At 35.3% G+C, this 27,102-nt stretch overlaps 1 long non-coding RNA gene across 1 annotated transcript in view; it reads right to left on the reverse strand.

Annotated features, from left to right (window-relative positions):
* Window positions 1-9,412: 9,412 nt before the first annotated feature.
* Window positions 9,413-27,102, reverse strand: part of LOC112661482 (uncharacterized) — a 46,724-nt gene continuing 29,034 nt past the window's right edge. The window contains exons 2-3 of the long non-coding RNA XR_003137738.3: window positions 10,958-11,133; window positions 9,413-9,889 (exon numbers count right to left, since the gene is read on the reverse strand). This is a non-coding gene — a long non-coding RNA (uncharacterized LOC112661482). The remainder of the gene's footprint in view (window positions 9,890-10,957; window positions 11,134-27,102) is intronic.

The raw sequence follows: 27,102 nt of genomic DNA on the forward strand, positions 1-27,102 counted from the left end.
CCTGAGATCATGACCTGAGCCTAAACCAAGAGTCGGCCACCTAACTGATTGACCCACCTAGGCACCCCTTGATGCTGTCATTTTGAAGAAGCGGTGTCTAGATCAGTGGAAGAGAAAGGATTGATGTTACAAAAAGCAGCAGAAGAGGAACTGAGTGCCTTATTTTATTAATCCTCTGATTTTGAACCACCCATTTTTTGGGAAATTGAGGTAGCAGAGGAACAAATAACTACCTCTCCCAGGCTTTAGTCTTGATTATTTCCAAATGAAATTGACCAGAAACAAATATATAAGAAGCCAATATATCCTTAAGAAAATGGGTTTGGAGATTTGAAAAACAAAAGATCTGCTTTCACTGACTATTTGAACTTAAAGAAAGTCAATTGTAATTAAAGCCACATAGGTAGAACTTGTCCTGAAAGATGAATATCCTCACAGGATATTTTGCTTCAAGGCCAAGGCAGGTGTAGCTGTGGTTGATTGTGGATCAAAGTATTCTTCCCAGAAAGCAGAGCCAGAGCCTCCCATATTTGATCCCGAGTCCCTGGACCTTTGGTCAGAGACGAGAATATTCTCCCTTCCTGGCCAACAAGATTTCCATGTGTCACAGAGTCCTCTGTCTCCGAGTCTTATTTTGAATGGGGTTTTTGTTCATTTTTTTCATGTCTCAGCCCTGCAGGGGTTGATAAGCTACCATTAAGCTTGAGACTGCACATAATCATAGATGATAGACTTCGGATTAGTGACAAATTGGGTAGATTTCAAGGTTATTTTCTCCTTGGAAATGTAAGTATATTCCGTGTTAAGGGGAAAGGTCATATATGGGCAATTATTAGAAAGAGGGGGAAAATATATATGTTTTTGTTTGTCTAGAGAACCTTATCTAAAACAGACTTTTGATACTGACAGTAGTTCTCATAGAACAGAATGGATGAGTTTTCTGAATTGGTTCTCAGATTTCCTGACTAAAATCTCTAATCAGAATAGTTTCAAAGATGCTAATGACTCTATTGCTCATAGTAAAGAGAACACTGATGGTCTGTGGTGTGATCTAGGAATAGAGATACATGGGAAGCACCCAATCAACCACTTATAAAAGGTGAGGAGATGGGTGACTCTGCATACTACTTTCAAATGAATATTTATTGAAAAGTGATGAAATACAATGATGTTCGCTAGTTTCTCCTAAGGTTGCTAGACCAATGGTGCAAAGAAAGCATGACCTTTGGGATTCAATACCCAACTCAAGCACCACCTAAAGGACCACAGAGCTTCTCTGTGTGCCCTGAAGCAGACCTTTATCCCCTGTAGTCAAAAAAGCTAAGATTACTCAGAATCAAATGCAAAATTTCATTCTGAGATGATTGAATTAAAACACAAGCTGAATTCTCAGCTTTGCAGAGTATCCACTGTTAAGGCTAGGACATTTAGTGGACAAAAATAGAATCCTCTAAGTTGGAGCGGTGCTGTGTAGGATGACCAGAATGTAGCTGGGTGCAGAGTCCCACATTCTGATGAATCTTTACTTGCAAAAGAAATTTCCCCAACCCCAGTGGAAGCGTCTTCCCCATTCCAGTGGTATCAGCCTCTTTACCCACAATAATATGGACTTTTCCACCTTCTTCTGAGAGGGTTAACCTTACATTGACTGAGGAAAAGGTAATGGCCTCTTCTAAAGCAGTTACCTTACAGGGTAATATGATTGTCCTCAGGACTCAGCCTTTCCACTTTTCCTTGTTTCTAGATCTTTAACCAGACTCAAGCTCTGGCAGTCCCCTAAAGGTGAAGCACAATGAGGAGGTGCATTACATTTGAGTTTTCTGATTTATATAGATAGAGATCCAGGGAGCATGTATGAGATTGGATACTATAAACATGCAGGATAATAGTGGAAAAAAAAAAAAAAAAACTTGTATGGGACCAAATTTATTTACATGGGCTCACTAAGCTAAGATTCTTCATTTAATGTTACAACTCATAAGTTAGAAAGGGCTCTATTTGCTTGATTGGTTGACTGACACATCAACCAAAAGGTGATCCACATTGAGCAATTGGAAATTCTGGATGTGCCATGGTTCATTGTAGATGAAGGGATTCAAAGACTTAGGGATATCAAGATATCTAAGTGGACTTGTCAATTAAGACCTACTCATCCACATCAGGAAGGTCCAGAAGACAGACTTTTCACCAATATTTTTAGAAATAAATTTATGAAGGAAGACCCATCATCCTTTAAAAGCTCCATGATCTGTCTTTTTTCTTAAGATTTTATTTATTTATCCATGAGAGAGACACACAGAGAGAGAGAGAGAGAGGCAGAGACACAGGCAGAGGGAGAAGCAGGCTCCATGCAGGGAGCCTGTTATGGGACTTGATCCCGGGTCTCCAGGATCAGGCCCTGGGCTGAAGGCAGTGCTAAACTGCTGAGCCACACAGGCTGCCCTGATTGCTCTTCTTTGTAGGACACAGCTCAGTGTGGAAAATATCATTACTTAATGGAGAAACATGGAAATAATTGGACCCTGGAGTGGTAGGGGCCATGTGGTGTCACTTATCCACCAAAAGCAAGATGGGTGTGATTAACATGTTGAAGAGAAGAGTGTAAGCAGCAATCAAAATTAATCTGACTCATAAAAACCTATGATAGGTAGTTGATCATAGGGTTCTTAGAAGGGAAAGAGATAAAAGCCTACCAAGTTCTTGCTTGATCTGTATAAATAGAAAACTTCTAGGTCAGGTGAACAAAAGTTTAACTTGAATCATAAAAACAGAGTGTCATGACCCCTCAATTAATTCCTACACTTGAACCAGTATATAAGCTAAGAGCCACGCAAATGAAGGGAAGGCAAGGAATGCTTGAGGAAGGATCCTTAAACACTACCAAAAATATATACCATTAATCTTTCTTTCTCCCATCCCTCCTGAAAGAGACCTTCAGCCTTCACCAGGATGGTGGTGCAGCAAGCAGAAGGATATCAAAAGATTTATCAGGGACCACTAAATACTGACTCTGAATCAATACTGATTCCAGGATACCAAAAATGTCATTCTGACCTTTCAGTCGGAGTAGGGGCTTATAGAAGTCAGATGGAGTTTTAGCTCAGATATGTCTCAGAATGGGTCCAGTGGGTCCCAGAATCTATCCTGTAATTTCCTCAGTTCCTGAATGCCTAATTGGAGTGAAAATATTCACCCACTGACAGGCTCCTCACACTGGTTCTCCCATCTATGTAGTAAGGGCTGCTTTGATGACAAAGGCCATGTGGAAGGCATTAGAAATATACCTAGAAAGAATAGTAAACCAAGATCAATTCCATATTCCTTAAGGGATTGTAGCAATAAGTGCCATGATCAAGGACTTGAAAGAGGGAAAGAGGCAGAGATGGGATCCTTATTACATCTTGATTCAACCCTCCTCTTTGGCCTGTACAGGAGATAGCTAGATTTGGGAGAATGACAGTGGATTATTAAAGCTTAAATATGTGGTAAATCTGATTGCAGCTACTATACTAGATGTAGTCTCATTGTTTAAGCAAATTAATACATACCTTGGGACCTTATGTGTTGCTATTGATCTGGCAAATCCCTTTTCTCCATCCTTGCCCCTAAGATCTACCAGAAATAGACTCCTTTTAGCCTGTAAGGCCAGAAAGAAAGCTTTACAGTCCTATCTCAATAGTATATCAAATCTCCATCCCTATGTCATAATTTAGTGTTATAGGGACCTCGATTGCTCTTCCTTACCTCAGGGTATCATGCTGATTCTTTATATCCATGACGTGGTTATTGGACCTGGTAAAAAAGTAGCAACTATTCAAGTCTTATTGGGAAGACATTTGCAAGCCAGAAGATGGGAGAAAAAACTAAAAACAAAACTGACTTCCTGTGAAATTTTTACAGTGCCAACGGTATGGAGCATGTTGAGATATTCCTTCTAAGGTCAAGGATAAGTTGTTGCATCTGGTCACTCCAATAACCAAAAAAGAGACATAATGTCTTGTGGGCTTCTGGATTTTTAAAGGCAACATATTCCTCATTTGGATGTGTTATTCTGGCCTATTTACCAATTGACATAAAAAGTTGGCAGTATTGAGGTGCAAAGAAAAAAAAAAAAAGAAGAAGACTCCACACCACAACAGATACAGGCTACTGTGCAAGCTGCTCTCCCACTTGGGCCAGCAAGATTCAGCAGATCCAGCAGATCCAATGATGCTTGTGTCAGAGGAAGACAAGGATGCTGTTTGGAGCCTTATATATAATTGGCCCTATATATGAATTGCAACGTAGAACTATAGGATTTTAGAGTTAAGTCCTGCCCTTCTCTACAGATGATTACTCCACTTTTGAGAAAAACAAAACAAAACAAAACAAAACAAAACAACTCTTGGCCTACCAGTGGGCTTAGTAGCAACTGAACACTTAACCATGGGCCACCAAGTTGCCATAGGATCTGAGCTTCCTATCATAAATTGGTTATTACCTGACCCAACAAGTCAAAAAGTTAGGTATACACAGCAACACCCTACCATCAAATGGAAGTGGTCTATAGGAGATTGGGTACAAGCAAACCCAGGAGGCCCAAGTAAATTACATTACAAAGTGGCCCATTGTCTTCTCTCTCTCAGCCTGCAACTATGTCCTCATGTGGAGTTCCTCTACGACCATCTGAGAAAGTGAAGCAAAAAGTGGTTTACAGATCATTCTGCATAGTAGCCAGGCACCACCTGGATGTGGACAACACCATCACCATATCTTCTTTCCAGGACATCTCTGAAGGATGGTGTACAAAGAAATCCTGCCAGTGGGAAGAACGTCAAGCAGTACACCTGGTTGTATACTTAGAAGGAGAAATGGCCACATGCGTGATTATGTATGAAACCACAGGTTAATGGCCAATGATTTGGCTGAATGGTCAGGGACTGGGAGGAAGTGTGATTAGAATACTAGTGAGAAAGAAATTTGAGAAGATGTGCATTGGTAGACTTCTTTGAAATGCCAAAAAATGTAAAGATATCTCTCTTCCATGAGAATAGTCACCAAAGGGTGAACTTGGTAAAGGAGAATTTTAATAATCAAAGAGCTAGGATGACCCATTCTGTGTGATGGTACCCACACCAGTAAGCCTCTTCTCCCAGCCACCCTGGTCATCACTCATTGGGCTCACTATCAAAATGGTCACATGGTAAGAATGTGGGTTATACGTGGCTTAACCTAATAGACTTCCACTCACCAAAGCTGATCTGGTTAAGGCACTGCTGAGTGCTCAGTCTGCCAGAACTGAGACCAACATTGAGTCTCAATATGGTGCTGTTCCCCATAATGGTCATCCAGGCACCTGGGGCAAGTTGACCACATTGAACCATGGAAGCGGCAACAATTTATTCTTATTGGAATAGACATCTACTCTGGGTACAGATTTGCCTTCCCTGCACAAAATGTTACTGCCAAAACTACCATCCGTGGATTTACAGAATGCTGTTAAAACTAAGTACCCTAAAACTTTTGATCATACACATTTATTTTTTTAAAGAGTCACTTTTAGTGCATTGGCTAGGAACTTCAGTAACATATTTTTAAAAAGCTCTAATTATTGGCATCTTTATCTTTTCCCTGATTTGTTAGAGTGCTTCTTACATTTAATTCATGAGGTTATGTGATATATGGAGGTGGATAGATATTCAGATATACAGAACATGTTGTCAAGTAAGAAGTTCCCTTGAAACCATTTAAATTAAAAAAGAAAAAAAACATGAAGCAGTGCTAAATTTCGTTTAATAATTATATATATTGAAATGGTTATAATAATTCAAAAAATGGTAAAATATATACATTTTATTAAACCTTATTCTATTTTTAATTCATATAGTATTATTCATAGCACACAAGTTATTATATGCAAATAACATACTTTATGTGTCAATGTCCTTGGTTTAATACTATAGTGTTTGGGATTTTTTCATTTATACTAATGACTCAAATTGGCGCATGATCCATATCTGGTTTTGACATTTAGGTTATAATAGCTTTATAGAAGGAATTGGAATGTATATTATTATCTTTTTTTAGCTTATTATTTGTAAGAAAAATTTTAAGTTGCCGCTTCAATATTTTAAAATGTGAGATTAGTCAGATATTCATGAATCAATTATGGTATGTTACATTGTTCTAGATTTTTTTTAATAGATCTTCAAATTTATCATTTTATGCTATAATTGGAATTTTTTATTAACTTTATAGTCTCTGTTGCATCCTTAACTATGTTCTTATTTTCATTCTTAATTTTGTTTATCTAACCCTCCTTTCCTTTATAAATTTTTTTTCTGTTTAAATTTTTACAGATTTATCTTTTTAAATTCATTATTTCATTTAGTTATGTATTATATGCACATTTTTAAAATTAGAGTTATAAAAATACTATTTCTGTCTTTCGATTCTTTCACAGGTTTGTTTTCTGTTATATAAATTTCTATTGTTATTTATATTTTTGTTCTATTGTCTTCATTATATTTTTCATTGTTCTTGTAGTTTGTTGGACTCATTTAATTCCAGTAAAGACAAGTATGTTTTTAAATTTTCAATTTATATTTTAAGTCTTCACTGCATATGTATATTTATACTTATATGTTAGATTAAATCTTCACTATATATGTAATTATATAAAAATTTACACATACATGTTTTGAAAATGCTCACTAAGAAAAATTACTCTTTTCAGATTCTGCAACTCATCTTTATTTTATTTTTGTCATGAATTCTTCCTTAAGAAAAAAATAGTATGTGAAATTTTCAGATTTTATTTCATGTTATGTTAATTCATTTATCTGGATTAATATTTCTTTTAGATCTTTAATTTTTCCTCCTTTTAGACTTAATATTTAATAAACTATGACTATGAAAATGAGTTCAGTCACTATTTGGTAGAGTCAAACTCGTCGAGAAACCATCACCACCAGATTCAGTATAAATTATTCACCATGCTTACCTCTGGAACAAAGTTGGCAATAAACTGACAACAGCAATTTTTAAATCTCTTCTCAATTAAATGATCATACAACAGAAAGGTCTGCTTCACATACTACTATGAACAGAAATATCATCTTTTTTCTTTTTCTTGTTTATTTTTTTCTAAATGCTCATCTGAGTATGTTGAAATTTCCAGACAGTTCACTTCTAGTCCCAGAGAAAATCTACACAGAATGAAACCAAATCTAGTTTGGTCCTAGACTGATTACTTTTAGGACAAATAGTACTCATTGCTTTTCTCTACCAAGACAAACATCTGGTTTTAATTTACACTACTTTTTGGGCCCATGAAAATATTTCATTAATAAAACATAATTCCAAATAGGATATTGAATTAACCAGCTGAATGGATTCATTTAGTCTTATGTATGTCAATATAGGCTATATCTTTCAATTTAATAGTAGTTTGATTTTGGTATAGTTAAATTTAGTTTTCCCTTCTAATGATAATGAAATAAATGTAGAGGCTTCTTCACTCTATTTTTAATTCATCATATGAAAATAAGTTATCCATATTGAAAATTATCTCCTCTTGGCATGATAGAAAGCCAGACATTCATCTACTTAACATTTACTGCAGAAAGTATGCAAATCTGCTCATAGAAGTGCAAGTCAATTTTATTTTAGTTTTAACATTTATAAGATACATTTTTTGAATATTTGAAATGGGCTCTTGGACCTTGATTTTTGTTAAAATTCATAATGAAAAGCAAAGCTTGGTTGCTCTCCATGGGACAAAATCATAATAATGAAAATTCTCACTTTATTCTCAGTAGAATGTTTGATACAATCTGAAGGTGAAAAGAGAAAAGTAATTCACACAGTAGTCTTATTCTTTCTGTCAGGTGCCTTATAAATTTTATTTTACTTAATCTTTCCTGTGACCATTTTAGATTTCTAATATTATTATATTCTAAATTAGAAAAGTGATAGAAGTCAAGCATTTCATCCAAGTTACAGAATTAACTCATGCCGAAACTGCTACTAGAATCAATAATTACCAGGGTTCAAGTCTGTATTCTTCGTTTAAAATCTTGCCTTGCACTAAGGGTGTGAGAATGTACTTTCTTATTGCTCTTAATGTTCATTAAAATTAATTCTAAAGCCATCATGAGAGTCTTGTCTTTCTTAGGAAAATCTAATGGAGTTTAGAACAATCAGCTTTCCCACTAAGATAATTGACAGTGAATCACCTTTTTTTGTGAGTGTAAGATTACTTACTGACTCTTCTCTTCAAGTATTTCAATAGCTTCTTAGAAGCTTTAAGAGTATAGATTTTACATCATCAGTTCCCCATTAAAGGACTCTCTGGTCCTAGAAATGGCATGACAGGCTTTTTCCAACAATTGTTGGTAACTATTTTGGGAGCTGGAATTGCTTTCTCTGGGGAAATATGAGTCTGTGATTCAACTGAATTATTAAAATAGAACGGGTTTTTGTTTTGTTTTCAGGCATAGGCCCACAGACATACATATAAACTCTTGATGCGTACTCACATACATCACAGCTCTGACTTTCCTAACTAATGAAGATTTGATAGAAGAAAATTAGTCTAATATATGAATTTTATTTACAGCTTAACTTTTTCTATATCAAGAGTTTTCTCTAGAAGTACTCAAAATATCAATCATTGATTTAGGACATTTGCCTAAGAATTACTTAAAGCTAATGAACACCATATACTTGTGGCATGTATATGTCCTAGGTTTTGTGTGTTTCTTTGTTTTTAATTATACCACTATTTTTTATTCTCTTGCATTCTAACATATCACACATACTCTCTCATTCCTTACAATCCCATCCCCGAGGGTATCTGCAAGGGCCCTTCATATGACAGGAAAATGATTTATCTTGATCCTAAAACATTAATTTATTCAGAGTAGAACAATTATCTCAATTCCTTAAAATAAAAAAAAAAATCTAAGATTTGAAGCAACTTTCAAGATCAACTGTCATGTATGATGTTTGGAGTCCTTCTACCAGGAAAATATGGGATCTATGGGTAAGGCATTTCCATTCATGAACTCAAATTGGTGAAAGAATGGTCCTCATGGAGTGAAAATCCATCACTAGGACCACACAACCAGTGGCAATGTTGTTAACTTTTAGTCCTAGTCCAAATAAAGCTATACAGTTGGATGAATGCTTTTTTTTTTACATTTGAGGCCAAAAGTTATTTATTGTAATCATGTATCTCCAAAAATAAAATAATAATTTTGAATCTTGTTTCTGAAAAACTTGATTTTATTTCCACAATTCTTTTCTTCCCTCCTTTTCTGTATGCATTCCATTCTACCTATTTGTTCATTCTAGATTTCTGAGTTTTAGCATTTTCAACTGAGTACAAAATTTCCTGTATATTTTACACAACATGCTATAATTTGGGACATTTTTCTAAGTATTTATGTTTATTAATATTAAGAATATGACATTGCTTATACAATGACATTTATGCTATTATATATTATTTATATATATAATGACTTTCACAGCATCTTTTGAATAATGTGTTCTTATTATATATTATTGATAAACTAAAAAGGAGAAATTGAAATGTTGAACATAATTATCCACAACATATAATACAAATATATCTTCATAATAAACCAGTGGATGAGGTTACAATTTAAATTTTTGGATTCCCTACAGTGGATCAGTCAGAACACCTTCTGTCAATCATGGGCTTGCCATAGAGGTGTCAGGACCCAGCAGAAAACATGTCCCAGCTCTGTCCGCACCTCATGCAAATAGTTCCCTTGGCCCTAAGGACATATGAATGTGGTCCACCTTGTGTTGAATGGACATGGAGGAAAGGCCATGTAGTACCTAGACTTGCAGTTATTTAGTGATGGCATATTGAAGTCATCTGTAAATAGAAAAAGAGCTGTGTACATTAAAGCATATAATGTACTTTTTTATATATGTAAACATTGCTTTAAAAGCGCTATATTTCTTACAGGGCATCTGGGTGGCTCAGTTGGTTAAGCATCCGACTCTTGGTTTCAGCTCAGGTAATGATCTCAGAGTTCTGGGATGGAGCCCTGAATGGGGCTCTGCAATCAGTGGGGAGTCTGCTAGAGATTAACTCTCTCCCTCTGCCCCTCCCCCTACTCACACTCTGCCTCTTTCTCTCTAAAATAAATAAATCTTCAAAAAAAAAGTGCCTACATTTCCTAAATCACAAGATGTGTCTTCTTAAAGATAAAGGTCTTTAAAATGTTGAGTGCTTAGTACTCATAGCACAACAATGTAACTAACTTCAGAAAATATTTGGGTAATACCTAGTAGGATTAAGACCAAATCTTCTGAAAAATAAGGCTTTATGAAGTTTGTCATTTTAGAACTGAATTTTAATTGTATGTAAAAGTATAAACTCCTATATTTTATTCAAACAAAACTTTTGAAATTACTCTTGGGTTCAAAATATTTTCATGGAAAAAAGTAATCTGTGGTAAAACCTGTCAGTTAAGATATAGGTGTTATCACTTTTTAAGCAAATCCAAAAGGGCTTTATGCAGGAAAAATCAATAAAGGTCAAAGGTACTGGTATTTGCAGCAGAAAATTTTGTCTCTTCTCAACCTTTATAGGTCTGGGCATGAAACTGCTCTAAGTGTTTCATAAACACTTGAGGTCTCCCTGGGTGGGAGCTGAATATTCAGATATTTAATAATGCTGATTCTTTAGTCAGAGTTGAACTTTGTGGATATGTAATGAGAGTTGGCTTCTTCCCCTTTGCTTTTTTAGTCATGAAAAAGTTTAGCTTTGCCTGGGATGATAGGAGTGTTGGGGAAAAGATGTCACACTTCAGCACACCTCTTGGCATGCACATTTATAAATGATGCAAAACACGTGGGTAAGAATGCTTCTGTCACAGGTAAGATAATCTTATCTACCTCCCTCCCAATAGCTCAACTTCACTGGTTTCCCATCTACCATAACATTGGGAGAATCATTGTCCAAGAAAGCAGGAGTATGTTTTCCAGGAGCTGCACAAGTTGTGTAGCTGATCAGCAGACAGGGTGGTTCAGTCTCTGATGGTCTCTGTCACTGGGCGTCGGTGGCTAAGATTGTCATCCATATCAATGCCCATCCACAGTCACCATCCAAACCTGGAGAAAAATAGGAAAGGAGCTGTGTACACTAAAGCATTTAAAAAGCATGAATACTACTTGAAAAACTAGACACTTGGGATCCCTGGGTGGCTCAGTGGTTGAGCATCGGCCTTTGGCTCAGGGCATGATCCCGAAGTCCTAGGATGGAGTCCTACATCAGGCTCCCTGCATGGAGCCTGCTTCCCCCTACTCCCTATGCTTCTGCCTCTTTCTCTCTGTCACTCATTAATAAATAAATAAAATCATAAAAAAAGAAAATAAAAACTAGAAACTTAGTTAAAACATAAAGAAGTATTAATAGGTGAGTGTGGTCTTTGATATCACAGGCTTGCAATGCATAAGCAGAAATATAAAGCTGCAATTCTCAGACTGTAGTTTCCAAATAAGAGAGTAAAGGTGCCTGGTGATAATTCAGGCAGACTCTCAAGCTCTACTCAAAACAATAATTTTGACTCAGGAAGGCCTGAGATAGACCCAGGAACTGCATTTCCACAAGCATGGCAGGTCACCCCAACATGAGTGATTCAGATCACACTTTGAGAAACAATGATGAAACAAAATCACTGGAGTTTGGTGATGAAAAATAAGGTCAGCAGATAGATGGATAGTGTCTCAGTCTCATTTCCTTAGCCTATGTCAAATGATTGTCTCTCCTTATAAATAATATGCATTTTGATGTTTCTTCTCTTCATGGGCCTGGGTGGCTGTGGAATTGGAAAAGAGCATCCAATGTGTATGCCCATGTTCTCATCCAGCTCTTAGTCTCTGTTGGAGGTGCTGATGTGCTGGCTTTCTGGATCTCTGTGAAGTGTGTCCAGTGAGTCAGACTTCCTGAGCCAGGCTTCTCTGACTCTCACCCTGATGCACTGGTTCAAGACATGTTGGCTTCTATTGTGAAGAACCAGTTATACACTCTGGTGCTGCTATAACATCCAGAAAAATTTCCTCTGACCCAGGCTAAATTAATGTCTACAAAAATTGATATGCACTGTTCTCTTAATGGTTATTTCCAGGTATTGTGCAATTGGGTATTGATTTTCTCTTTGAAACAAAAAAATTTGAGGTGAGTATGACTTGCCAAGCACTTGTATTTTTAGTTTCTATTTTTGTAATTTTTAAATATTGCACTGGTGAAAATCAAATGACATCCACACCATAAATACTTGGTGATATGTACTTACATTTTCTGGTAATCTAATACAGTTTTTGGAAAAAAAAAAAGAAAAAAAGGTAGAAAGGTAATATTACAAGTGCTCATGGAGTAAAACATATTTCTATCATAAAGTTGTAGCTTTAATTTACAAAAATACCTGCAAGGAACACTTCCCAAGGTAATGTTTTCTCAGCAGATGGCCTCTTGGAGTCATAATGCAACTACAGAGAACATTGAAAATTCTCAGTATGTCTTTCATCCAGTGCAAATATACAGAGATGTGCAAAAGAATGAAGTTAGATCCTTCTTTTACACCACATAAAATAATTAATTGAAAATGGATGTAAGAGTTAAGACTATAAAACTCTTTAAAGGAAACAAGACAATATTTTCATGAGATTGGGTTTTGGTGACATTTTCTTCAATAGGATGCCAAAAACATGGGCAAAAAAGAAGAGTAATAGATAAATTGGACTTCATCAAAATTAAGGAGAAAAGATGTATTAAAGAACACCATTAAGAGAGTGAAAGACGTTTCATAGAATGGAGAAAATATTTCCATAAAATATATATGATATATTAATCAGATATATTATATCTGATATATTAATATATTAATCCCCTAATATCCAGAATGTGTAAAGAATTCTTATAATTCAAAGGCAACGACAATAAATATCCCATTTAAAAATGGGTAAAAGATTGAATTAACTTTTCCCAAAAGGAAATATAAGAATGGCCAATAAGCACATGAAAAGAATGCTCTACATCACTAGTCATTAAGGAAATAGAAATCAAAACATATTAAGAGCCAGTTCACACCCATTAGGATGAAAGAAAGAAAGAAAGAGAGGGAGGGAGAAAGAAGGAAAGAAGAAAGAAGAAAGGAAGAAAGAAAGAAAGAAAGAAAGAAAGAAAGAAAGAAAGAAAGAAAGAAAGAAAGAAAAGAAAGAAAGAAAGGAACCAAAGAAAGGAGGAAAGAAGAGAAACAAAGAAAATAAAGAAAAAAGAAGAAAATAATAAGTATTGGTTAGATATGGAAAAATTGAAACTCAGCTGCTTTGCTGGTGGTAATGTAAAATGATATAGCTGCTGTGGAAAATTTGTTATTTCCTCAAAAGCTCGACTTTGTTTGTCTTACAAACAAGCAATTCTATTTCTTGATATAGAACAACAAAAAAAAAAAATGAAAGGACACAAATATACTTGTACATCAGGTTTATGGCAGCATTGTTCATTGGTAGCCAAAAGCTGGAGGTGGCAGGTGGCCATCCATGGCTGAATGGATGGAGAGAGAGTTCTGTTATCAGTTTTATCACAATAAAAAAAGAAATATATTACATTAACGTTCTGAATATTATTAGTAAAATGTCAGAATATGCATAGACATTGAAAAGCAAAATACACCTGCCATAGAAACCACACTCATGTCCACTGACATGAGTGGATAAAGAAGTTGTGGTAGACAACTGCACCTATCGGTTATGAAAGACTTTCCAGTCTTTATAGTACTTATACCTCATAAGTTTATTTTTCTTTATTCTTAACTTCAAAAATAAATCACTACCTTTTCGTGTCCTCTTTCAAAGATGAAGAAATTAACTTCCTCTCTACTTCTTCCAAATCCTCCTGACTGCCTTTGTTGTCAGAAATTCTTCATCGTGTAGTCAATTCAACAAAGGAGGCTCAGGAAACTTAATCCCCCAATCTTTGACTATTTGAGAACACCTGAGAGTTTCCTTATAATGTGAGTGAGGATACGCTATGGCCTTGAATGTAATGGGGAAGAAGCCTGATTTTGTCCCTTCTTTTTTCCATATGTATTTTGTTTTTTTTAATTTTTAGTGTCTTTTGGCTTAGTTTAGTGACTTTTCAATATGCAGGGTGAGAATTTCATCAATTTATGATTGCATTATTTTATTTGTACATATTTATGTCACATTTGTCATAGCATGTGCTTCAGGGACACTGATTGTTTGACTTTAAGGGCATTTTCTTCCTGCCCCCCATCTTTATTTTAATACCTTTAAATATGATTGGTCAATTGATAGCCATAATATAACTTGTTTTAGATCTGTTAAAACTAGCAAATTGGATTATGATTAATCATTTTAGGGGATGATAAACAGCATTCCTATAAAAGATATCTACAAATTTCAGATCACTTCCTCATTTTGAACAAACTAGATCTATATTGCATGTCTTACATGCTATAGGTGATTGTTTCATTTTTAATTTCTTCTTGGTAATATGCATGTATATATAAACCACATATATATGAATTCATATATATATATGAATTTTAACTTTTCTTTCTTCTGCTTGTTCATGTTTTCACAAATTTCCTTTAAAATGTCTCTTATGAGACTGACATCACTTTTGTGTAACTCAATTTTATATTTGTGGGCTTGTATTTTAACCTGTACCTCATGAATATTTTTAAACTTCTGATTCCTCTTGATATCTGTCAACATGATTGTTTCATTGGCATTTCCTTTAATTTCTTGATAGTCAGACTTAGTAGTTATATGTTTGTCTGGAGATTTATTTTATTTGTTGAAACAATTCTTTATAATACATTTCTCATTATTCATTTATTTATTAGAATCTTACTTCATTAGTAATTCATCCATTAGATTTTACCCCCTTTTTTTTTTTGGATATGAAACCTGTGGGTAAATTCTGTTTTGTTTTGTTTTTTAACTCATCTTTGTAATTATCAATTCTGTTTGTTCTATGCAGTAAGCATTTTGGAAAGAGTTTGAGAACATGAACTGGAGCAAAAAGGATACTCAGTATTTCAAAAAATTTCTTCCATCAATTTTTTTCTAATGTATGTCTTTTTCTTAAAACTGTATTCTCCTTAATTTTTACAATCCCTCCATGTTTGCACACAGCCTCTTTTGCTCCAAGGGTTTGTGTAGCTAACACCAAATTTTGGAAGCCAGTGCTTCCTGTTCAGCATTTGGAAGTTTTTGTACATATTTAACTGACTCTGGTCAGGGACAGACCAGCTAATTTTGCTATCTCCTGCTTCCTTTTTACCTTTAAGATGATTTTTGTGGGAAAAAAAAAATCAAAACAACAAAATGAGCAAGTCAAAATTTTAGGAAGAAAAAAGTAAAATGTCTCAAGAGGTGACTGTAAACCTCTGATCATCCAAATCTTTAACATTCCATAGTACACATCTGGATCCATGTTGACATCCCAAATTCCTTTGTTCTATCTTGCTTTATAAGTGGCATTCTAATTTGGACTATTTATATCACATAACCAACATGGAGAGAAACTCTCACAGTCGCATATATGGGTAGATCTCTATTGACTGTTACCATCTTCCCTTACTCCAGCTTAAAGTTTACACTATCAGCTAGATTATTTATAATGTGTTTTCATGGCTCTTTTTTTAATTGAAAGTGTGTTAATGTTTTGTGATTTTTTTAATGAGATTAAAAGGGAAAATGATTTGATTTGTTCAACCTCTTTTTCTGAAAATACTTTTTACATGAAATGTTTGCAAAGAGTAGTATACAAATAGGCAGAAACATAAATTCATAATGATCTTTGATTCCCTGCATCTGAGGCAGTTTTTACTGAGACCTTGATGTCCTTTATGTTCATGCACCTTTCACTATTTTTCAAGGGTTGGTGTAAGAGAAAAATGAATGAACAACATCCACATCAAAATTCAGTTTTATTTTATTTTCTTTAAGATTTTATTTATTTATTCATGAGAGACAGAGAGAAAGAGAGAGGCAGAGACTATGGCAGAGGGAGAAGCAGGCTCCAGCAGGGCGGCTGACGTGGGACTCGATCCTGAGTCTCCAGGATCACACCCTGGGCTGAAGGCCATGCTAAACTGCTGAGCCACCGAGGCTGCCCCAAATTTCAGTTTTATAGAAGTTCCTCTACCAATTGCACCATAATCTAAAAGTACACTCTGGTCTCCCGATGGACTGTCTTATTTGTGGATCTCTGAGAACTACATGCTGAAAACAGTTACATATGCTGACTGGTTTAATTTCTAATTCTAATGAGATAAATCACTGGTCAATGAACCGGTAAAATGGGATCAGAAGTGGATTAAGAAATGCATAGAGAGCTAGGTCTTCTTCCTCTGTCCCCCAAAGGCTGTCTGCCAGCTTGATTCTTCATGTAAAAGAGAGTGGTACTGTATTTGCATCCTCTGAGTGATTATGACAGTAACTGGAGGAATTCCTGAACGCTGGCCTGGAATAATGTCAGAAAAATGTCAGTGAGAAGCTGAACCAAAAGATATAAAACATTTCTTAAATTTGCATCTTTTCCTTAAAGCCTTTTAATTTAATTTTATTTTTGAGACCTTTTGAAGAGTGGTTTTAGATTCACAACAAAAATTGAGAGGGAGGTACTGATATTTCCTATCTACACCTTGAGCCCACATATGCACAGCCTCCCCCATTATCGACAATATTTGCCAGAATGGTACAATTTTTCCCAAACACAAGACTACATTGACAAATCATAATATCCAAAGTCCACAGTTTCTCTTAGAGCTCAGTTTCAGTGCTGTATAGGACCTGTGGATTTAAATAAATGTTTAAATACATATGTAATGACATATATTCATCTTTCTGACATCAACCAAGTATTTCACTGCCCTAAAAATCTTCTGTGCTCTGCTTATTTATCTCCATGACACAAACCTTTGGCAGCCACTGATTATTATCTCCATAGTTTCTCCTTGTCCAAAATGTCATATATTGGAATCATACAGTGTGTACTCTTTTCAGATTGGCTTCATCCACTTAATAATGTGCATTTAAGTTTTCTCTCTGTCTTGTCATGGCTTGGTAAATCATGTTTATCGCAGCGAAAAATATTCCATTGTCTTATGTCTCACAGTTTTTTTTTGTTTTTTTATAATCAAACCATAAACTGGAGGAAATTGTGATTGTTTCCAAGTTTGGGCAATTATGTATAAAACTACTAGAAATATCTATAGGCACTTTTTTTTTTTTTGACATAACTTTCAACTCCTTTGGGTAAATACTAAAGAGCATGAATGCTGGGTCATATGATAAGAGTTTGTTTACTTTGTAAGAAACCACCAAATGGTTTTCCAAAGTGGCTGTACCATTTTGCATTCCCACCAGCAGTGAATGAGAGTTACTCTTGATCCATCCTTACCAGTATTTGACGTTGACCTATTTTGGATTTTGGTCATTTTAATAGGTATGTTGAGGCATTTCACTAATGTTTTAATTTACATTTCCCTAATGACATGTGATGTGGAGCATGATTTCATATGCTTATTTCCCATTTGCATATATCTTCTTTGGTGACAGGTTTATTATGGTCTCTGGCTCATTTTTTAATTGTTCAAGTTGACCGAATATTTTATTGTTGAATTTTAAGAGTTCTTTATACATTTTTAACAATTGTCCTTTATCAGATATGTGTTTTGCATGTATTTTCTCCCAGTCAGGTTTTTCTTCTTCTTATTCTCTTGATTCTACCTTTGGCAATGTAGAAGTTTAATTTTAATGAAAACTAGCTTATCCATTATTTCTCACATGGATTATGTCTTTGGTCTTTTATCTAAAAAGGCATGACCAAACCCAGGCCACTTAGATTTTATATTATGTGATCTATGAGCTTTATACTTCTGCATTTTATATTTGGTCTATGAGTGATTTTGAGTTAGTTGTAAAGACTGTAAAGTCTGTGAGTAGATTTTATTTTTTACTTTTGTTTGTGTTTTTTGCATGTGGATGTCTGGTTATTCTGACATCATTTGTTGTAAAAGTATCTTTGCTTTATTACATTTCCTTTACTCCTTTGTCAAAAATTACATGGCCATATTTATGTGAGTCTATTTCTAGGCTTTGTTCATTCTATTGATCTATTTGTCTATTATTTTGCCAAAACCACACTACTAATTACTGTAGTTTAGGGTAAGTCTTGAGGTTGTGCACCATCGGTGCTCTAGCTTTCTCTTTCCCTTCAATATTGTTGACTGTTCTGGGTCTTTGCTTTTCCATATAAGCTTTAGAATCATTTTGGCAATACCTACATAATAACTTGCTGGGATTTTGGTTGGGATTGCACTGAATTTGCAGATCGAATTGGGAACAACTTACATCTTGATAATATCAAGTCTTTGTACCCATGACATGGGATAGTTCTCCATTTATTTAGCTCCTCTCTGATTTTATTCATCAGAATTTTATAAATTTATTCATGTATATCTTAAATAGAATTTGTAGGATTTATACCTAAGTATTTCATTAATTTGCATGCTAATGTAAATGTCATTGATCTTTAATTTCAAATTCCACTTTTTATTATTTGTGTATAGGAAAGCAATTGATTGTTTTGCATTAATATTGCATCCTGCAACCTTAATAAATTGCTTATTAGTTCCAGGGTTTTTTTTTTTTTTTTTGTATATTCTGTTGGAATTTCTGCATACCATTCATATAATTTGAAACCAAAGACAGTTGTATGTATTTCTGCTCCATCTGTATACCTTTTATTTCCTTTTCTTGCCTAATTACATTAGCAAAGGCTGGCAGTATGATGTTGAAGATAAATGATGAGAGGGGATCTTCTTGCCTTGAACCTGATCTTAATTGGAAGCTTTCATGTTTCTCCCATGAAGGACGATGTTAGCTGTAGATTTTTTCGCATACGTTCTTTATCAAATTGAGGAAGTCTCATTTTGTTCCCAGTTTACTGAGAGTTTTTATCATGAATGGTTGTTGAATTTTGTCCAATTATTATTTTTATATCTATTGTTCGGATTATGCGATTTTCCTTTTTCAGTCTATTAATATGATAAATTATATTAATTGGATTTCAAATGTTAAACCAGTCTTACACACCTGGGATAAATCCTACATGGCTGTGGTTTATCATTATTTTTATACGTTTTTGGATTCCATTTGCTAATATTTTGTGAGAATTTTTGCATCTATGTTTATAAGATGTATCAGTCTATAGGTTTATTTTTCAGTCTCTGCTTTCATAATTTAGGGTGGCATACTTGCTTAAATATGTCTTTGTATTTATTTCTTCATATACTCCTTATTGGTCTTGCTTTCTAAGATGTATTGGTCAATCTACCTTTGCAGTGAGGAAGAGCAAGCAAGCATGTCAAACTGGTTGCCTGAAATCCCAAGTAGAAGAAAGAAAAAAAAAAAAAAAAAAAAGACAGGCAAATAAACAGAAACAGTACAGATACATACACTGAAGCCTTCCCTTACAAAATAAGCTATTTTTAAGCATCTTGTCTGTCTCTCTCCCCCATCTCTTTTGGGAACACCACTTTTAAATAAATTAAAAAAAAAAGCATAAACCTGTGAAGGTAGAATTTTTTGGGAACATCTATCATCTTGTTTCTATGAGGCACTCTAGTAACTACTGAGAGTGAAGATGCTATTTCTTTGTCTGAAATTTTTAGACAGTGAAAATCTACTCATTCTTTAAATCTCATTTCAATGGTTTCTTTTAAGAATCTTTCCTATACTCCTCAGACCTGTTAAGGGAAAAAGCCCTACTGACTTTGTCAGCAACATTTGTTGTAACACTAGCCACAAATAATATTTTAAAATTAATTTGGAAATCCTTACTTTATGTTTCTTACTGATGCTGGGATGTAATAGGCATGAGAAACAGACCTTTTCTTTCTTGTATGCTATTTTCTTGCCCCTGCCAAATGCAGCATCTTTAATAATTTCTGCTCCAAAGATAATGTGAAGGAATATTTTAAGCCTAGCACAAATATCTCTCATGAAGAATTCTTTTTTCCAACATTATTGAGATATAATTGAAATATAAATCATGCAAGTTTAAGCTGTAAAACATGATCATTTGATATATGTATATATTGCTAAACGATTGCCACGATAAGTTTAGTTAACACATTGATCACTTGACATAATTATATTTTTTGTATGTGTGCTAAGAATACTTAATATTTACTCTCTTAGCAACTTTCATACATATAACACAGTGTTGTTAATCATAATCACTGTGCTGAGTGTCAGATCTCCAGAACTTACTCATCTTATAACTAGAAGTCTGTACCATTTGAATAACATCTCCCTATTTCTCACCGCCTCCCCAAACCCAAGGCAACCACAATCTGCTCTAAGTTTCTATGATTTTGACTTTAGATATTTTTGGATTCCATATATAAGTAAGATCATACAATATTTGTCCTTCTCTGTGTGACATATTTCACTTAGAATAATGCCTTCAAGGACTGCCATGTTGTCACAAATGGTAATATTTGCTTCTTCTTCTTTTGAAAACTGAATTTTATATATATATCTTTGTCAGCAACATTTGCTGTAACACTAGCCACAAATAATATTTTAAAATTAATTTGGAAATTTTTACTTTATGTTTGTTAGTGATTCTGGGATGTAATAGTCATGAGAAACAGACCTTTTGTTTCTTTTATGTTATTTTCTTGCCCTTGCCAAATGCAGCATCTTTAATATATACATATATGTACTTATATGTATGTATATATGTGTATATATGTATATATATATGTAAATTTTTATATAACTATCTAAATGACATATTATTGATATGATATATCAATAGAAAAAAGAGTTATAGATTTTCACAATTGAGAATGATTTTAGCTGTGGGTTTGTCATATGTGACTTTTATTAAATTAATGCCCCTTCTAAAACGAATTTGTTGAGAGCTTTTATCATGAAAGTGTGTTGAATTTTCTCAAATCTTTTTTCTTTGCATCTGTCGAAAGGATCCAATAACCTTTATACATTCTCTTAATGTGTTTTATCATTTTTATTGGTGTATGTTGAACCTTCCTTGGATCTGAGGATAAATCCCACTTGATCATGGTATACAACCTCCTTAATGTACTGTTGAATTGGAGTTGCTAGAAATCTGCTGAAAAAAAATCTTTATATACACTTATCAGAGATACCTGTCTGTGGTTTTCTTTTAGTGTTCTTATCTGCCTTCTCTTATTGAGAGTTTTTATTTCTATGTCAGTCTCTTTAGTTTTCATCCATTTGTTCAGATTTTCTATCTCAAGATTCACTGTTGGCAGGCTGCATGTTTGTAGGAATTTATTCATATTTCTCAGGTTAACCAATTTGTTTTTCAATTGTAGAATTATTTTTAATGATCCTTATGATCCTTTGTATTTCTGGGGTGTCAGTTATAATGTCTCCTCTTTTGTTTATAATTTTGTTTAGTTGAGTTCTCTTTTTCTTTTAACTGACTTGTTTAGCTAAAGGTTTGTAAATTTTATCTTTTCAAAAAAACCAACTCTTAGCTTCATGGATTTGTTCTTTTGTCTTTGTAGTCTTTATTTCATTTATTTCTGCTTTAGTCTTTATTCTTCTGGTCCTTCTGTGGGCTGTTTGTTTTTCCTTTTCTAATTCCTTGAGGTATGAAGTTGTGTACCTGAGATATTTTTTTTTCTTATTATAGGCATCTAGTGCTGTAAACTTTCCTCCTACAAAAAAAAATTGTATTTGCTACATGTCACAAGTCTGGGTATTTGAGCTTTCATTTTTGTTTCTCAATATACTTTCTGATATCTGTTTAGATTTCATCCTTGACTCACTGGTTTTTCAATTTTCAGCTATTTGTGCATTTTTAGTTTTCCTACTGATTTTTAGTTTGATATCACTCTGGTAGAAAAAGATACAGATATGATTTCTTTCCTTTTTTTAAAGATTTTATTTATTTATTCATGAGAATTTGAATGCCTTTAATGTCTTTTTGTTGTCTGATTGCTGAGGCTAGGACTTCCAGTACTATGTTGAATAGCAGTGGTGAGAGTGGACATCCTTGTCTTGTTCCTGATCTTAGGAGAAAGGCTCCCAGTGCTTCCCCATTGAGAATGATATTTGCTCTGGGCTTTTCGTAGATGGCTTTTAAGATGTTGAGGAATGTTCCCTCTATCCCTACACTCTGAAGAGTTTTGATCAGGAAAGGATGCTGTATTTTGTCAAATGCTTTCTCTGCACATAATAAGAGGATCATATGGTTCTTGGTTTTTCTCTTGCTGATATGATGAATCACATTGATTGTTTTACGAGTGTTGAACCAGCCTTGTGTCCCAGGGATTAATCCTACTTGGTCATGGTGAATAATTTTCTTAAGTACTGTTGTATCCTATTGGCTAGTATCTTTTTTTTTTTTTTTTTTTTATTGGCTAGTATCTTGTTGAGAATTTTTGCATCCATGTTCATGAGAGACAGAGAGAGAGGCAGAGACACAGGCAGAGGGAGAAGCAGGTTTCATGCAGGGAGCCCAAAGTGGGACTCGATCCCAGGACTCCAGGATCAAGCCCTGGGCCCAAGGCAGGTGCTAAACTGCTGAGCCACCAGGGAATCCCCCAGATATTATTTCTTAAAAGTGTTAAAGATTGCCTTATGGCTCAACAGATAATCTAAACTGGACAATGTCCTTGTGTATGTCATAAAAAAGATGTATACTGTGGCGTCATTGGAAGGAATGTTCTACATAAGTTTATTAGGTCCATTTGGTCCACTAGGTCCTTATTGTCCTTATTAATTTTCTATGTGGATATTCTATCCAATTATCAAAAATGGGGAACTGAAGTCCTTAACTATTATATTGTGTCTATTTCTTCTTTTAGACCCTCTGATACTAGTGATATACACACCGGCATTACAATATTAAGATATTCTGAATTTGACTATCTCCTTATAAAATACCTTTTATTTTTATCTGTTATTGTTGTTGTTATTGGTGGTACTGCTGCTGCTGGTATTGTTACTTAATATCCTTTCACTGCAACTTGAAGAACTCCGCCTAGCACTTCTTATAAGGAAGTTCTAGTAATCAACTCTCTTAGCTTTTGTTTGACAATTTCTTTATTTGTCCTTCACTTCTGGGGGATAGTTTGCAAGATATAATGTTTTTGTTTGGCATTTTTTTTTCTTTTCTTTCTTTCTTTTTTTTTTTTTTTTAGGACTTTGAATACACCATCCCACTCTCTCCTGGTCTGAAGATTTCAGCTGAGAAATTCACTGATCACTTTATGGAGATTCCCTTTTGTGTGATGTCTTTTTTTTTTTTTTTTTTTTTTTTGCCACTTTCAAAATTCTTTTCTTGTCTTTGACATTTAAGATTTTGATTATAATATATCTCAAAATAATTATCCTGGGGTTGATCTTGCTTGGAATCCTTTGAGCTTTCTGTGTCTGGATGCCCATATTACTTCCAAGATTTGGGAACTTTTCAGTATTTGTTTTTTTTATTTATTGAGAGAGAGAGAGAGAGAGAGAGAAAGAGAATGAGCTGAGGGAGGGACATACGGGGATGAAAAGAGAATGCTCAAGCAGACTCCCCACTGAGCATGGAACCCAACACAGGATTTAATCCCAGGACCTTGCGATCATGACCTGAGCTGAAATCAAGAGCTGGCTACTTAACCAACTGAGCCACCCAGGTTTCCCTTAACAATTATTTATTTACATAAACTTTCTCCCATCTTTTCGCTTTTTTATCTTTCTGGAAATCACATGATGTTAATTTAATGTTTGTTATTTTGATCTCTCATAATTCATGCAAGCTTTCTTTACTCTTTTTCATTATTGTTTTTTCTTTTTGTTTCTCTAACTGGCTAATTTCATGTGATCTATCTTTGAGTCCACTGACTTTCTTCTGTGTGATCAAATAGATTTTTGAAGCTCTTTTATTGTTTTTTTTTATTATTATTCTGTAATTATATTATTCAGGTTCAGATTTTCTGCTTGGCTTTTTCCATGATTTTTATTTCTTTATTAAACCTCTCATTTTATTCATCCATTATTTATCTTATTGCATATAGTTATCTACTTGTGTTCTCTTTCATTTCATTGAGCTTACTTAAGAAATTTATGTTTCCATTTTTCATCAGGAAAATCATAGATTTGTATTCCTTTGGGGTCTGTTATTGGACCTTTATTAGTTTCTTCTGATGGTGTCATATTTTGCTGATTTTTCATGATGTATATAGCTTTATATTATAAACTGTGTATTTCAAAGAACAAATATATTTTTTAGTCTTTACAAGACTGCTTTCAGCAGGTAAAGTCTTTCTTATCTGTTCCACAGGCTGGTAGGATTACTTCTTGACTTACACTCATACCGGGTTGGAGCCAGTTACAAAAGATGTCACTAGATCTATAGTGGGGTCCATGATTGACTCGTCATGGGCTTGGGTGGGCATGGATCTGTCTGGTCCCTGGCTGTATAGGACTGTCTACAGTATCTTTTTCAGTAGGGTGGAGCTGGGACAAATATTTACTTTAAGGTTCACAGTTGGGCCTTCAGGCAGCAGGCCTTTTACCTGGTTCATGGAAGGTGTGATTTCCATTCAGTTCCTGTGAGGGCTACTGCCTCGGCATTGGGTGGGTTTCTGAATCAACAGGACCAGCCCTTATTGTTACTAAGAGAGACTGGAACTGTGCTCCAGGTCTGTTTTAGATTGCACAGTGAAGATTGAGGTCTACAGATGTGGCTCTGAAGAAATGGGTGGATGTGTCTCACACCAGGTTCCTGGGCTAAGTAGACTGATAGTGACTGGAGGGGCTAGAGTTATATATATCCTTTCAGGATCTCCAGGGATCCAGATGGCAATATCTCTGACTGGTCCTCTGGGCCAACAGCACTTCTCATGGACTGTGGCTGAGAGGGGCTGGGGTGATCATAGAGTGTTTCAGGGTCTCTAGAAGGGTAGGTTGAAGGGTTTGTTACTGGATGCTTTGGCTGGTAACTCTTATGTCCAACTTCAGCTGTGATGAGGTAGTAGCCAAATATAGGGCTCTTCAGGATCCCCAAGGGTGCAGCCAGAAGTATTGCATGCTGAATCTTTCTGCTACCAGGGCTGTAAATATACTGCAGTCAGAAGGAACTATAAGACTCTTTCAGAATCTCTGGGGTTGCAGATGGGAGTGTCTCCCTGGATCCTAAGAACTGATAGACCCAAAGAACTGATAGCAGACTAGCTATAAGGGGCTAAAGCCATATATAGGGACTTTCTAGGATTTCTGGGGACATAGGAGTTTCTCCTGCCTGGTCACTGTTTCGATAAGGACAGTTTTGTACAGTGACTGGTAGGAGCTGGAGTCACATACAGGACTCTCAGGGTCTCTGTGTGTTCAATTGTCAATGTTTCCTACTGGTTCCCTCTTCTGATAGGACTGAGCTTCGGGGGCTTCTGGACAATGTCTGAGTGGGGTTTGAGCTGGTTCACAGGTCATTTTAGAGTCCACAGCCAGGACAGAGGTCTGTATATCCATTTCCTGATGCATAGGTTGACATAACTCTTCCTGGGTCTCTTGCTATATGGTGCTGGTGGCAGAACCAAGGCCAACAAGGCTGTAGACAATTCTTCAGGGATATGGAGCTACTCCTAGATCTACAGCCAAGATCATGGTTTGTGAGCCTGCCACCTGGGTGTGACCCTGTCTTCTCAAGATGTCTCTCCTTGATCTTGCAATGCACAACAGTTTCAAAATCTCCTGCTTAGATCTCAGATCTCCCCTGCAGGTATTTATGTCTGGATAGATACCAAATTAATCTTATGAGAAGTTCTTCCAAGTACAGTGTGTCTTCCATCCATTCACTCATAAAAGCTTGATTTTGTGAGTATGAATTGCTCTAAAATATACTATGGATCCTTTTTTTTTTTTTTTTTTAACCAAATCCCCTGTTTGCTCTTGGGAGACAGTAAAAGATTATCCAGAATATGAATTCACTGGAAAGTCAGTACTTTCTCCCTCAAAATACTATTCACAAGAGTGAATAGGTATTATTAAATTTCCTTAATATATATTCATGTCCTCATTGCTTAACACCATATAGAAAAGTATATATTCATTAAGTGATTGTTGATAGAGCATCTGCTTTATACAGGCACACTTCTAAGGTCTCTGACACAAGATGAGAACTCAGTTCTTGTGGTTTACATTCTAACAGGGGAAGCTGGACGGCAAGCATAAAGCAAATAAATACACAGAGTAAATAAATAAATGCATAAAACTAGATAGTATATTTGAAGGAGACAAATGCCAAGGAATTGGAAAGCAAGAGTGTAAAGCAGGGAAGAAGAGGGGAGAAGTCTGACTGAAATTTTAAATAAAGTGATTATAGTAGGCCTTCTAGAGAAGATGACATCGGATCAAAAACTTGGGGTAGATGAAGAAGCAAGCTGTGTTAACATCTGGAGACAGAGCTTTCCCGTGGAATGACCATAAAACAGAAGTGTGCCTGGCACTTTCTGGGAATAGCAAGGAAGGAAATGTGATCCAGAAGATCTGAGGTGCCAGAAGAATAATACAGAAAGTCAGAAGGTGATGGGGTCTGGGTGACACGTGGCTTCTTAAAGCATTCTAAGGGATTGGCATCTATTCTGAGTTAAGTGTTAAACCATTGCAGGGTTTTGAAAAAGGAGTGACATGTTGACTATTTATGTTTTAACAGGATCATACTTACAGCTATGCTGAGAATACTGTGTGTGGTGTGGTGAGTGGAGAGTAGCTAGGAAGAGGGTGGAACTCCAGGTGACATAGTGACACTCATGATCACAGAGGGAACCAGACACAGAAGGTACACCAGCTGGTGTGTTTTGATGAAAGAAAAGACAACATTTTGGATTTGGAGGATGAAAGACAGTGATTAGTCAAGGATGAACTCATGGTTGTGGTCAAGAATAATGAAAAAGAACAAAGGAATGTGACACTTCATCGCAGAAAGTAGCAGCTGGAGGAGGGAGGGTTGTATTCAGACCAGAGTTCCTTGCACTTGGCATGACTGAGATATCA

Source organism: Canis lupus, chromosome 18 (genome assembly GCF_003254725.2).
Source record: "Canis lupus dingo isolate Sandy chromosome 18, ASM325472v2, whole genome shotgun sequence".
NCBI classification, from domain to species: Eukaryota; Metazoa; Chordata; class Mammalia; order Carnivora; family Canidae; genus Canis; species Canis lupus.